Source organism: Pinus tabuliformis, chromosome 9 (genome assembly GCF_031772625.1).
Source record: "Pinus tabuliformis cultivar Carrire ecotype Pingquan chromosome 9, CPIR1, whole genome shotgun sequence".
NCBI lineage: Eukaryota > Viridiplantae > Streptophyta > Pinopsida > Pinales > Pinaceae > Pinus > Pinus tabuliformis.
This window is the reverse complement of record NC_142307.1, coordinates 1,278,541,690-1,278,555,940: the sequence shown is the minus strand read 5'-3', so window position 1 is coordinate 1,278,555,940 and position 14,251 is coordinate 1,278,541,690.

The following is a 14,251-nucleotide window of genomic DNA, read 5'->3' as shown; positions in this document are numbered from 1 at the left end:
ATTAGAACCAGAGTTGACTTTTAGTTTGACTGGCCAATTTCTCATGCTCTGTGATTTCCCAGGTAGGTGCAATAGGTGGTCACCCATATGTTCAACATTTGGCATCTATCCATATCTCTTGTTCACCTTCTAGCTCAGGAAAACCTGTCTAACCATGGGTTGAGCTGTGGAATTTCTAGTTAGCTGCGAAATTTGTTCATTTCAGTAGCTATAGGAATGTCTTAGCATGACTAAAATGACCTGGTAGATTGGAAATATAGCAAAATTATTATGAAAAATATGGAAGTAGTGATAAAAGGTTGTAAAAAAGGAGGACAATTCAAGACTTCAACATTCCCCTACGTTGAGGATGTTTCATGTCCTCATGCACCAAAATTTCAAAATTGAAGAAATATCCTTGTTACTGTGTTGCTTCTGAGGCTTTAATTAACACATCCATGTTGGTTGATGTCCTTATAGTTTTTACATTGATTGACCATCTGGGTTTCTTCATTAGGAGTTTTCCTTGGAATCCTTGAATCATATGTTTAAGTATCCTTTTGTATGCTTTCAACTTTTGATTCTTCTTATACAAGTAACACATCCTCAATAACATGTTATCTCCTTGAGCTCTTAAGACTTCATTTTCCTCCTTTATGTGTCAGTTTAGCACTTCTAACTCATGTATTTCATGTTTGAAACCGTTAATAGTTTCTTGTTCCTTTTTAGGAGTAGCATTGGTATCAGGATTGATCATAAGATTGTCATCATATAAAGATTCTTTAGGAAACTATATTTCTACATCAGGACTCACCTTTTTTTGTGCTCTCTGCTCCAAATTCTCAAAATAGTCATATCCTCGTTGTTGAACTAAATCTACCTCATGAGTTATCCTCGTCGGGCTCTAATAAAAGGATGGTTGCACTATGGTTCTTCCTCATCAAGATTAATAGTCTCTGGTAGCCCCTAGCTCTTCTACTCATTTGGTCATTTATAAATCCCTTAACTTCTCTTTAGTTCTTGTTTAGGTTCTACTTTTGCCTTGGCTTGTCTTTTTATGCCTTGTTTTCATTATGTTGCCTCTGGTGCTCTGTAATTTTGTCAACTTTCTTTCTTTTAACATTCTCCTTTTTATTTTTCTTCTTAATTTGATCCAGAAATTGACCAAGGGGGAATCTTCCTCTTTTTTATCATGTTGAGATTCTTCCCCTATTTCTTCAGGTGGAATTCCGGTCTATTTTGGAAAATCTTCTATTGTCAAGCCCTCAACTTCTTTTTCTATAGACTTGGGGTTAGGGTTTTGGGAAACCCTACGTTGAATCTTCTTAGTCTTTTATTGTCCTTTTTCTTCTTGAGAATCTATGAAATAATTCCTCACTAAAAAGTCTTTCCAATTATCACCAATATATTTTAGATGTGCTTCAATAAGGATTTTCACCAAACCATGGTGATATAAGGCCCTATTAATATTTCTAGAATATCTATGTATGTTAAAGACCATTTTAATCAAACTCCACATCAAATAGTAGGGAAGGTTTAACTCTTTTCCTTTAACAAAGTTCATTAACAATCTTGCATGGTAGAAAATCACAGTTTCATACCTATCCTCGCAACTAAGGAACTTCTGGAGTACAAACAACGGGTTCCTCCATTTGGACTTGAGCGTTGTGACTGGAATTCCCTTCTTGAAGGCCAATGTGTCCATGTTTGGGTCATGTAGAAATGTTATCCAATGCTCATCCTCAAGTCCTTGATCCTCGAACAATATTTCACCATGGCGAGAAAGTTTTGTAGCCTCTACTATGAAGGCTTCCGTATTTTTTAGCCTTATGTCTCCTATCTTTTCCTCCTCACCATTGAATGCTCTGGAAAACACCCTAGTCACTTCAATTTCATAGCCATTGAATTTCTCAAAGAATTTTAACCACCCTGCCTTCTGCAATTGATCCTTAACTTGTGGATAAGCACTGAGGAAATTCTTTCCATTTGGATCAAAGTGAATAATGACACCCATTGTGTAGAGAAGTTGAGCCCTGAATTGCCTCTTTTCGACAAACATGGATGGAGATGGGTAGGGAAATGGCGATGGAATGAAGCAGTTTGATGGTTGGAGTAAGATAAAATGTCAAGGCAGTGGTTAATTCCTAATAAAACTCTGGCTTATACGTTCATGATTTGCCACGATTTAAAATATCTGATCCTTTAGGACCATTAGGAGTTCAAATGATTCAGAGAGGATTTTGACATGATGGATTAGGATATGAGTATGAGTATTAGGATAGGACTGTAAATCAGGTCATAATTTCACTCATCATTATAAAGGATGTATCATTATTATTCAATAGACTCAGATTTATTGTTCCTTTAATGAAAAATAATTTAACATCCTATTGCATACCTTTTAACATTGATGTCTTGTCTTTTCTACAAATATGAAATGCTTTCGGAGATTTGAAATGTTCATGGATTTGAAGGTTCATCTCTGGCTGCAAACTTTGAAATAAGTTGCAAAATATTGCAAATTTCGTAGTTATTTCCTCAATTTAACCATTTACTTGAAAACTTGTTGCTAGTAATGTGGCTGACCCTTATTGAGGTTGATGATGTTGATTACCTCTGATGATGATTTTTGATAATGTTGATGATGTTGCTTCAAACTTACAAGTTCATTTAAGAGAAAAAGTAGGATAAAAGAAAGTGGGAAAAAGAAGAAGGTAAATGTGAAAATCTAAACTACCAAGGAACCCTTGGTTTTCAGCTAAGATTTTTTCCATAGAAATGCCAACAATGTTGGTTTTTATGCCTATGATTTTATTTTTTCTCTCTTTTTTTAGTAGAAAAATAAATTACAATTATCTTAGTGATAAGGAAGAAAAATCTTCCTTCTTACTATCTTCAAATTAGAATTCTCTTGCAAATGTTTGACAAATTCTTCTCTTGTCAAGGGCTTATGATATAACTTTAACCTATGCCCATTAACAAGGAAGGTAACAATTTTTTCATCAACAGTCCTCCATTATAAAAAACAATATCTATTTCATATGGACCAAGCCAACGTGTCTAAAATTTTCCTTGAAAATCATTATACTTATAATAAAAAAAAAGAGCCTAGATACGTGGCTTTAATTTCTTGACTTTGATGAATTTGTCATGCCACCTGGTTCTTTATTGTTGGATTATGTTTGTTCTTTGTATGACATATTGTCGGATCTCATCTAGCTCATTTAATTGTGCCAATCTTTGTTTTTAAGCTTCAGATAGATCAAGCCCCAACTTTGTTGTTGTTCTAAAAGTCTCCACTTGGAATTCAATTGGAAGCAAGACTTGCTTCCCATACACAAGCTCATAAGGGGTATGTCCATTAGTGTTTCTCCATGTGGTACAATATGCCCAAAGTGCCTCTAGAAGCCTTTATGGCCATTCTCTTCTATGCAAGTGTACAACCTTGGTCAATATAGCTTCAAGTACCTTGTTTGTAAATTCCACTTGCCCATTGGCTTGTGGATTATGTGGAGTATACTTCTGATGTTTGATCTCATATTTCTCCATAATCTTCTACACCAACTTGGATGTGAATTGAGCACCTTGATCTGTCACAATTTCCCCTGGGACACCAAAACGAGTGAAAATATCTTCAAAAAGAAATGTAACTACAACATTTTCAATAGCAAAAGGAAGCGGCTTAACTTATACCCATTTTGTAACATAATTTGTAGAGACAATAATATGCCTATTTTGTTTAGATGGAGGGTTGATTGGACCAAAAAAATCTAGAGCCCATTTTTCAAAAGGATCTCTTAGTAGTTGAGGTTGTAGAGGCATCTCATTTGATGGAATGGGCTTTCCCATTCTTTGGAAACTATCACATCTTTTAACATATTCCTTGGCATCTCTAAAAAGAGAAGGCCAGTAATATCCTAAAATAAGGACTTTGTATGTAGTTCTTGTATCAGCGAAGTGTCCTCCACATGGTTCATCATGGAAATATTTTAATATCTCTGGTAATTCATCCTTTCGAACACATTTTAGGATAATCATATAAGGTCTAGAACAATACAATTCTCCCTCTATCAATGAGTAGAGTGCACTGGTCTTGATAACTTTCTGTCCTTCTTTGGTTGATAACTGTGGAGGAAACTTTCTTGTAGACAAATAGTTAGCAATATCTGCGACCAAAGGAATTTATTAGATATTGCAAAAAAATATTTGTAAGGAAAATTATCCTTTACAGGGGTATTAATATTATCATTCTGCATCTTGGAAAGGAAATCAACAACTGTGTTTTCATTTCCTGGTCTATCCATAATGGTAATATTGAATTCCTATAATAGTAACAACCATCTAGTAATCTTGCCATTAGTAATTGGTTTATTCATTAAATATCTAATAGCAGAATGATATATATATATATATATATGAAAGTTTCATAACCAGCAATATAATGTCGAAATTTAGTAATAACATGAACAACAACTAAAAACTCATTTTATGTTATTGTATAATTTAACTCTACAACAATAATTTTTTTACTTGTATAATAAATAGCACAAGGAGTCAAGCCTTTTTGTCCCTATACAACTCCTAAGGTTGTATCTGAAGCATCAGTTGAAATATGAAAAGGGAGAGACCAATTTGGCCCTCTTAAGATTGGTGCTTTAGTAATTTTATGTTTCAATGATTCAATGTATTATGGCAGTCAGAATTCCAAACAAAATCACAATCTTTTGTAAGAAGTTTAAAAAGGGGAGAAGCTATTTTTGTGAAGTTTTCTTTGAATCTTCTGTAATATCCTGTAAAACCAAGAAAACTTCTAACATCTCTTTGACAAGTAGGAACTAAAATTTTAAATATTACCTCTACCTTAGATGCATTCACATTGATTCCATCACCTGAAATATGGTGACCCAAAATAATTACCTCATTAAACATCATAAAACATTTTTTATGACTCAATGAAGTATTCGCTTCTTTGCATCTAATGAATTTTTTTTCTAATTTTTCAAGAGCTTCTTCAAAAGTGTTTCCATAGATAGTGAAATCATCCATGTAAATTTCTACACAATCATGAATCAAGTTAGAAAAGATACCTAGAACTACTCTTTGTAATGTTGCAGGTGCATTACATAACCCAAAAGGAAGTACCCTATAAGCATACATACCCCATGGACATGTAAAAGTTGTTTTGTCTTGATCTTCTGGTGCCAATTGAATTTGGTTATATCCATTGAAACCATCAAGAAATGAAAAATATTTCTTCCCTACTAAAGTATCTAATACTTGATTAATGAAAGGTAGTGGAAAATGATATTTTAAAGTAACCTTATTTAGTTCTCTATAATCAATGCACACTCTCCACTTTCCATTCTTCTTAGGAACAATCACTAAAGGTGAGACCCATTGACTATCTGATATTAGATAGATGAAAGTCACATTAAGTAGTTTTTGCAACTCCTCAACAATTTCTCTCAAATTGAGATTCATCCTTCTCTGATGTTGTCTCACTGGTTTGGCATTTTCTTGAATATAAATGTGATGCATACATGTATTAGGGTCAATTCCCTTCATATCAGTGTATTCCCATGCACATTCATAAGAATGTTTTTGTAGCATCTTTAACAATTGTTTCTTTTGAAATTATTTTAGGTTATTATTAATGTTTGCTGTTTTGCGTGGAAAAACTTCTACTAAAATTTGCCAAACTTTTCCATAGAATGTAAAGCTACTTTAAATTGTCGAGATGATAAATATTCAATATTACATTGCTCCTGAAAACTTTGATCTTGTTCATAATATGAAAAAGAATCAATATTGTTCATCAAATTTATTAATTGATCGTCGTCATTAATTTGTGAAAGAATAAATACAGGTTGAATACCTTCAAAGTCTTGATTATCATCATCAATCCAAACTTCACTTTCTACTTCAGTTATTGTTTTTGAAGGTTGATATAATGTGAATCTCTTAGTAGAACTACCATTAGAAATATACATATCACCAGATCTACAACTTATAAATGCATCAATTGTAGCTATCCAAGGTCTACCAAGGATCACTGGATGGCCTCCCAAATTATTCTTGGGAGTTAAAATCTTCAAATCAACAGGATGCTCCCATGAATCTAAAGATAAAAATACATCTTCTAATATACCATTGGGTTTGATAACAGATCTATCTATTAGTTGCAATAAAGTTGGGGTATATTGAATATTAGGAAGCTTTAATTGATCCATAGTTTGCTTGCTCATGATATTAATGGTTGCTCCTAAATCAATCAAAGTGTTTGGGATCTCAGTACCATTGATGTGAATTTTTACAATAGGGCTACCTGGATCTAAATATTTTTGAACTATTGGTTTCCCCATCATAATATCTGCAATCTTTCCTACCAATTGAATCTTTTTAATGTCTTTTCTTTTTCTTCTTAGTTTTTTAATGCACAACTCCTTTATTGTTTTTGCAAATATGGGTATTTCCTTTATAGCTTGAAGTAAAGGAATTTTGATGCAAATGTTTTTCAATTCATCTAGCATATTATATTTAGGTAAAATGATTTTCCTTTCTATTCCCTTATCAATTTGAAGCCTTTCAGGAAAAGGAGGAATTTGTAGGGAAACAGAAGGTTGCTCTACTAGAGGAATTGTAGGAGTTGATTTTATTTGGTTGTCACCTAATTGTGTAGGAACATCTTCCTTTGGAGGAGTCTTTTCTTGATTAAGAGATGCCTCTTTTTCAGGAATTTTATCCTCCTTATATTCTTGGATGACAACTGGTGGTGACTTCTTTTGCAAAACCCTACCAAATCTAAGTTGGACATCATTTAGACCTAAAGGGGCTATCATACAAGCTTGAAATTTTTGACCCTCAACATTATATATGGATTGTTGAGGAACTTTGATCCGTAAACTACCGTGGATATTCCATAGGACAATTCATCACAACAAATCTAATAATATTATATTAAAACTCTAAAAATTCTACACTATTACAGTTTATTAAATTTTAGGATCTGAGGATTTAACTGGAATTAGTGCATGCATGCGAATGGAAATTATGGAGAAAAATAGAGAACAACAAAATAAGCTCACACACATATAAGACACAAGATATGCTCACTAGGAAACCCTTTCGGGAGAAAAACCTAGCTGGAAGGTGAGGTCGCTTCTCTCTCTTTCTCTGTCTAGAAATATGGATGCAGGTACAAAGAAGTAATGCTTGTGACCCGTGGGCTGGTACAATGCACAAATCCTCTGTGTGTGCTCTACCTCCTATCTCTCCTAGTTATCTTTTCTCAACAATGGAACAAAATTCTCTCGAAAGAATGGAATTTCTCTATCTCCTAGTGGCCTGGTTATAACACAGCCCAATAGCCTACTAGTGGTTAAATTTGACTACATCAACTCTTAACTAGAGTTATAAAATATACTCTTCTAGAGTTTTTTACATCACAAAGATGTGGCTAGCCCCTTTTCCATGAATAATGGGGATTGACGCGACATCCTCCCGAACTATAGGTGTCAAAATAGGAAGGTCAACTTCTGAGTGGCATAACTTTTGCATATGTACTCTAATTGATGCGCTTCTTGAGACATTGGGAAGGTATTTGTGTGTAGAATAACACAAAATCATCGTTTGATGACTCAAAATTCTCCTAGAAGGTTTCAGACCCTATTTCACTAAATTGGGTCCCATCGGTAAAAACGGTACTGTGATTTGATTCCTCCACATTTTCCACTCCAAATGCATTGAGATGGATGACAAAAAATATAATGATCCAATTTGGATCACACCTCTCCATTTTGGGAGGCTTTTGGTCCCCAAAATCTTTTACTGAATGAGGTGAGGAAAATTTTCCTCCACCTTCCCTCTGGTGTACCATTTTGCTTTGCCTGGAAGTTGACCCTTCAACCCAATCTGCCAAAGGTCATGCTGCCCTTGTCTTGTAATTCTAGACATCTTATGCAAAACTATATCTTCTGTCAACTCTGCCTTAGCATCTGATGCCAAATCCTCCATAGAAGGTAGGACATGTTCCTCTTCCTGATCTAGCATGGAAGGCTCATAGAGTTTCAAATTCTATACATTCACAACTGAGTAAATGCGCATATATAGTGGTAAACTGAGTTGATAGGCATTATCACCCACCTTTTCCAGTATCTCAAAGGGACCATATCTTAGAGCTTTGATTTTCTTACCAGACCCCTACAACTTCTCCTTGTTCAACTGTATCCATACTCTACCTCCCACCTTAATGATTTCTCTGTTTTGTTCTGATCATGCCTGGCCTTATACTTCTCCTACAACTTATGCAGTGTTTCTGTACCTGTAGATGGATGTGTCTAATATTCTTTATAATTTTTTCAGCCCTCAAATCATCTCTTGCAAGATCTTCCCTCACTCCTCCTTGTTTCCCCTATGCATTATCAAAAGGTGAAGTTGAAAAATATCCAAAACAAGTCTCAAATTGGGACTTTCTTGTAGAAGTGTGGACTACTTTGTTATAATAATGTTGTATATATACCAGATTTTCATTCCAGGACTTTGTATGCTTTTGTTTGTATCCCCTCAGAAGTTGTACCAAAGTCTTGTTGACTACTTATGTCTGCCCATTTGTCTGTGGATAGAATGTTGTATATCTCTTCAACTTTGTGTCCATCTTCTCCCACAATGTAGTCCAGAATACACTAAGAAATCTTGTGTCCATGTCTGAAATGATGCTCCTTGGTATCCTAATGTGCACCCAAACCTATCCAAAGAACAAGTTTGATGCTTCTTATCCACTGATGGTTTTTTACAAGGCATTAGAACACATATCTTGTTGAACTTGTCACCTACCACGAACAGGTAGTCATGTACCTTCCGAGTTATTGGTAAACCTCCCAAAAATTCTATGGAAATGCTTTCCGTAGGACGAGTAGGTACAGGTAAGGGACGATAAAAACCTTGTTTCCTGTTGCTAGGCTTACTAGTACAATAAAGCATGCATCCTCTTATGAACCTAGCTACTTGCTCTTGCATCTTGGGCCAATACACATACTTCTGCAAGTTAGGCATGATCTTCCCTACGCTAAAGTGCCATGCAACCTTGGATGTGTGAGCCTCTCTAATTAGTTACAAACACTCACATTTAGGAACACATAACTTATCAACATGTAGAGTATCCCATCCTGGAGATGGTAGTCAATGGTGTTGTCGCAATCGTGCACATGACTCTGACTCTATAATTGCTGATACACCTCCTTGAAGTCCTTGTCTTCTGAATATGCCTCTCTATATGCATCATGGGTGAATGGCTCCATATGCATAAGAGTTCCCAAAGTTGTAATCTTTGATGTGGGTGGCCTTGAAAGCAAATCAACCAACTTGTTTATGCTTCCCTTCTTATACTTGATCACCAATTGAAACTGTTGTAAGAACCCCATCCACTTGTAATGTATGGTCTATTGTAGCTTACTCTAGGCTTGAAAGTTTTGTAACGCTTGATGATCTATGGGGATTATTGTCTCCTTTCACATAAGATAATGCTTACACTTCTTCACAACTTGCACCATGGCATAGAGATCCTTATCGTAGGCAGGGTAGTTAAGAACTGCCCCATGAAATACTTCAGAATGGTAGCAAAAGGGCCTTCCTCGCATCAAGACAACTCCCATAGCATACCCACTCGCATCTGTCTCCACTTCAAAGGGTCGTTGCAAGTTTGGTAATGCCAGAACTGGTGCTTGACTGATCTTCTTCTTTAACTCCTTGAAAGCCTTTTGTTGACCTTTTCCCAACTAGAAACCCTTGCCATTTATTGTTATGGTGTGGAGTGGTGCTACTACTGCTGAAAATGAGGATATGTATTTCCTCAGGTACTTATCTTGGAAGGATCTATCTTCAACTCTCCTCGACTGATCACATACCGCAGATACATCAAAGACCACTGCGCAAACTCACACTTCTTGAGATTTGCTAGCAATTGATACTTCTTCAATGTTTCTAGCACTTGCATCAAATGTGAAATATGCTCCTCTGAAGTAGTACTATATACCAGTATATCATCTAGATAAACAATTACAAATGAATCTATAAAGGGTGCAATATATCATTCATTGATGTCATAAAGGTAGTTGGTGCATTGCATATGCCAAATGCCATAACTAACCACTCACACAAACCTTTCCTAGTTTTTAAGGTGGTCTTCCATGTATCTTCTTCTTTGACTAGAACCTATTGATATCCAGACTTCAAGTCCAACTTGGTGAAATAATTTTCTTGTTGCAACCGATCTAGCAAATCGTCTATCCTGGGTAGGGCGTATCTGTTCTTGAGCGTGATTTTATTCAATGCATTGTTATCTATACACATTTGTCAAGTCCCATCCTTCTTTGGCACAATGATGATGGGTGATCCACATGGTGATGTACTCGGTCGAATGAAACCTTGTTCCAGCAGTTGCTGCAACTTTTTCTTCACCTCACTTGCTTCTATAACAAACTTTCTATACAACCTAATATTTGGCAATGGGGAGTCTGGCAATAGCTGGATTTCATGCTCCACTTCTCTCTTAGGTGGTAACCCTTTAGGCTCTCGGAACACATCCTTGTATGCATGTAACAACTCCTCCAATTGTTGTTTTTGTTTCTTAGTATACCCCTCTAGGGATGCCTTGCCTCTTATCGACTCCTCTTCACACTGAATTTCTCTTAAAAACAATAAAACACACTTATTGCTAGAACTGATCAATTTCTTGGCTTGGTTGGCACTTACTAGTGAATTTTTTGACTTGACTTTGTGCGCGTTGATGATGAACAAATTTCCATCCTTGATGAGTCGGTATTGGTTAGCTCTTACCATGAATATTGCATCATGCATGTACATGTATGGACTCCCAAACACGACTCCACATACATCAAGGAGAACAACATCCAAATCTACTTCATCAATAAAATCAACACTGATAGCAAATTTGATTTTGCACTTTTTTGTTACCTTCAACTCTGCACCCTTATTTACCCATACCAGTGGATATGGGTTTAGATGATCATGAACTTCCAGCCCCAACTTCTTGACCAGGTCTGCTGCAATGATATTCGTCTGCGATATTGAGTCAAATATAGCATCAATCTTTATTTTCTTGACTTGTATCTTTATATGGAAGAGTTTGGTGATTTATTTCTCTTCTTGTTGTTGAAGGCTACTCAGATTCATCTCCTTCTGCACTTATGTACAGACGATATTCTCATCCATGTCTGAGATACTTTCAACTTGGTTGCTTGAATCAGTGGCCACGAGATTCTTCTTCTTATTGTCTTTCTTCTTGTTCTCCATGTTTAGCTCTAGATGCAACTTCAACCACTTCTCCTCTGTATGGCCATCAATGTTGCAGTGGTTGTTAGGATCTTTGCACTTGTGTGTTGTGGTTGATGTCTTTTTATATTTCCCCCCTTTTTTCTTCTTCTTCCCCTCCTTAGAAGCTTCTTGTTGCTCCTTAAGCTTTAATCCACTTGATTGCGCTCTTTTCAGGCCTATGTTCTCCAGGTATTGTGCCTATACAAAAGCCTTGTCCAATGGTTTGGGCTTGAACAACATCACTTTCTCATGCATATGGTGGTGCATACCCCCCAAATACTTGAGGAGTACATCTGGGTTCTTTGGATAGATACCCAACATTATAACAATCTTTTTGAATTTTGTGTTGTACTCCTGCACGCTTTGGCCCGACTTTAGCCTGAAATAAAGCCATCGGATCCACTGGTCCTCCACGTACCCAATGGGATACAAATGTGACTTAATGAGGGTTTTGAAATCCTCTCACTTAGTCACTGGAGGTTCTCCCTACAACCTCAGGGTTTCCGTGTGGCTCTCCCACCAAGTCAGTGCATGGACCTCTAATTTTAGTTGTGTGAATGAGATCTTTTGCCCTTCCTCGATCTGATGGACGCTGAAATAAACTTATAGTTGCTGCAACCAGCGATTAAGCTTCAGAGCGTTAATATTGCTAAGGTATGGCTTGATATCAACTTTTTCTTCCATTTTGAATAGGGTTTGATTCATGGAACTCGAACTGGGTTGATCTTATTTGGGTTCTTTCTTCGGTTGGTTCTCCATGTATTCCTGATCTCCCGATCCCCCTTCTGATTTGTCCTATGCATTCAAATCCCCATCTTCTCCAGATATCCCCAACCTATTCCTTAGGGCCACCATGAGGAGGTTTACATTATGATTTATATGTGTGAATTGTTGTTCGAGCCGCGAAAACCTCATCTCTGCAAGATCACAAGGTTCATTTATAGATTCATCAACCATGATTAGGTTTTTATGATTTTCGGGCCCGCCGATCTAGACCCCTGCAATCTCCTCAAAATACCCAAAGAAACCTGCTCTTATACCAAATGATCTGTAAACTATCGTGGATATTCCATAGGACAGTTCATCACAAGAGATCTAATAATATTATATTAAAACTCTAAAAATTCTACACCATTATAGTTTATTAAACTTTAAGATATGAGGATATAACTGTAATTAGTGCATACATGCAAATGGAAATTATGCAGAAAAGTAGAGAACGACAAAATAAGCTCAAACACACATAAGAAACAAGATGTGCTCTCTGGGAAGCCCTTTCGGGAGAAAAACCCAACTGGAAGGTGAGGCTTCTTCACTCTTTTTCTTTGTCTGGAAATACGGTTGTAGTTACAAAGAAGTAATGCCTGTGGCCCATGGGCTACTACAGTGCACAGATCCTCTATGTGTGCTCTACCTCCTATCTCTATTAACTATCTTTGCTCAACTATGGAAAAAAAATTCTCTTGAAAAAATGGAATGCCTCTTCCTCCTAGTGGCCCAGTTATAACACAACCTGGTAGCCTACTAGTGGTTAAGTTTGACTACATCAACTCTTAACTAGAGTTACAAAATACAATCTTATAGATTTTTTTACATCACAAACACATGGCTAGGCCCTTTTCCACGAATAATGGGGGCTGACGCGACATCCTCCCGAACCGTAGGTGTGAAAATAGGAAGGTCAACTTATGAGTGGCATAACTTTTTCATACGGACTCCGATTGACGTGCTTCTTGCGTCATGGGAAATGTTTCTATATGTAGAATAGCATGAAAATATTCCTTGTTAAAGAAAAAAATTACCCCCAAAAAACATCGTTTGATGCCTTAAAACGCTCCCGGAAGGTTTCATACCCTGTTTCGTCAAACTGGATCCCGCCAGTAAAAAACGGTCTTGTGAGCTCATTCCTCCATGTTTTCCACTCTAAATACATTGATATGTATGAAAAACAATATAATGATGCAATTCGGATAAAAAATTATTATTTGGATTTGGGAGTGGTTGTGTAGGTAGTTGAGTGGAGTTTTTAGTAAATGGAGTGGATGGCAAGGGAAGTCGTTGACTTGAAGCCAATTGGGGTTGGAATTGTGGTTGAATGGGTTGTGAAGGTCGAGGAGGATAGTACTGAGGTTGGTATTGAGGGTATGGTTGTTTAAATTGAGCATAATGATGGTTCCTACCATAAGAATTTTCCCAAACCCTGTTACCAAGATGAGTTTTGGGTTTGAGGTGGCCAAGTTTGCTAATGCATAAGTGCATTCCAATTACTTTGTGGTTGCGAGTATGAATGATATTGTGCATTGATATCTTGTATCATACATGTTTATCAAGGCTGCCAAGGTCTTTTGGGACCAACAAAGATGTAACACCCCCTCCCATGTCTAGCCGAAGTAACCATGCCAATCAGGGTAAACATGAGGAGAGATGCTACTACAATCAGATTTGACTTCCTATGTCACCCTAAGGAAGTGGGATCGATGAAACATCACATACAATCATCCAACATCATCAACAAAACCCGCAGGAGACAAGTCAGCCACTTAGACAGCCTGTCCCTGGGTCCCACTACTATTCGGTAGCTCTTATGCCATAGTTGCTCTCATGCTATGGGCAAGGGAGCGACCAACAACCCAAAGTCGCTCTCACAGGCTTGCCTGCTTGCGACTATGGATCAAAATTGCTAGTTTTGTGCTAGAGACCCGGGGATTTAAGCCACTTTTCTAGCCCAGAATCCTGGCATCTACCCATAACTTGTTGTAACTTCCAGAAAGCATTAAAAACATGATAACATTGCTGATAAATCAAAATCACCCTCAGGACTAGGCCTGAGCATCCCCAACCAGGACTGACATTTTGTCAAACATTTGGCATTAATGCAACCTACAGGTCTAGGATACAAGACAAAGCATAAACAACTGAAACAACTTATGAAACATAGCCA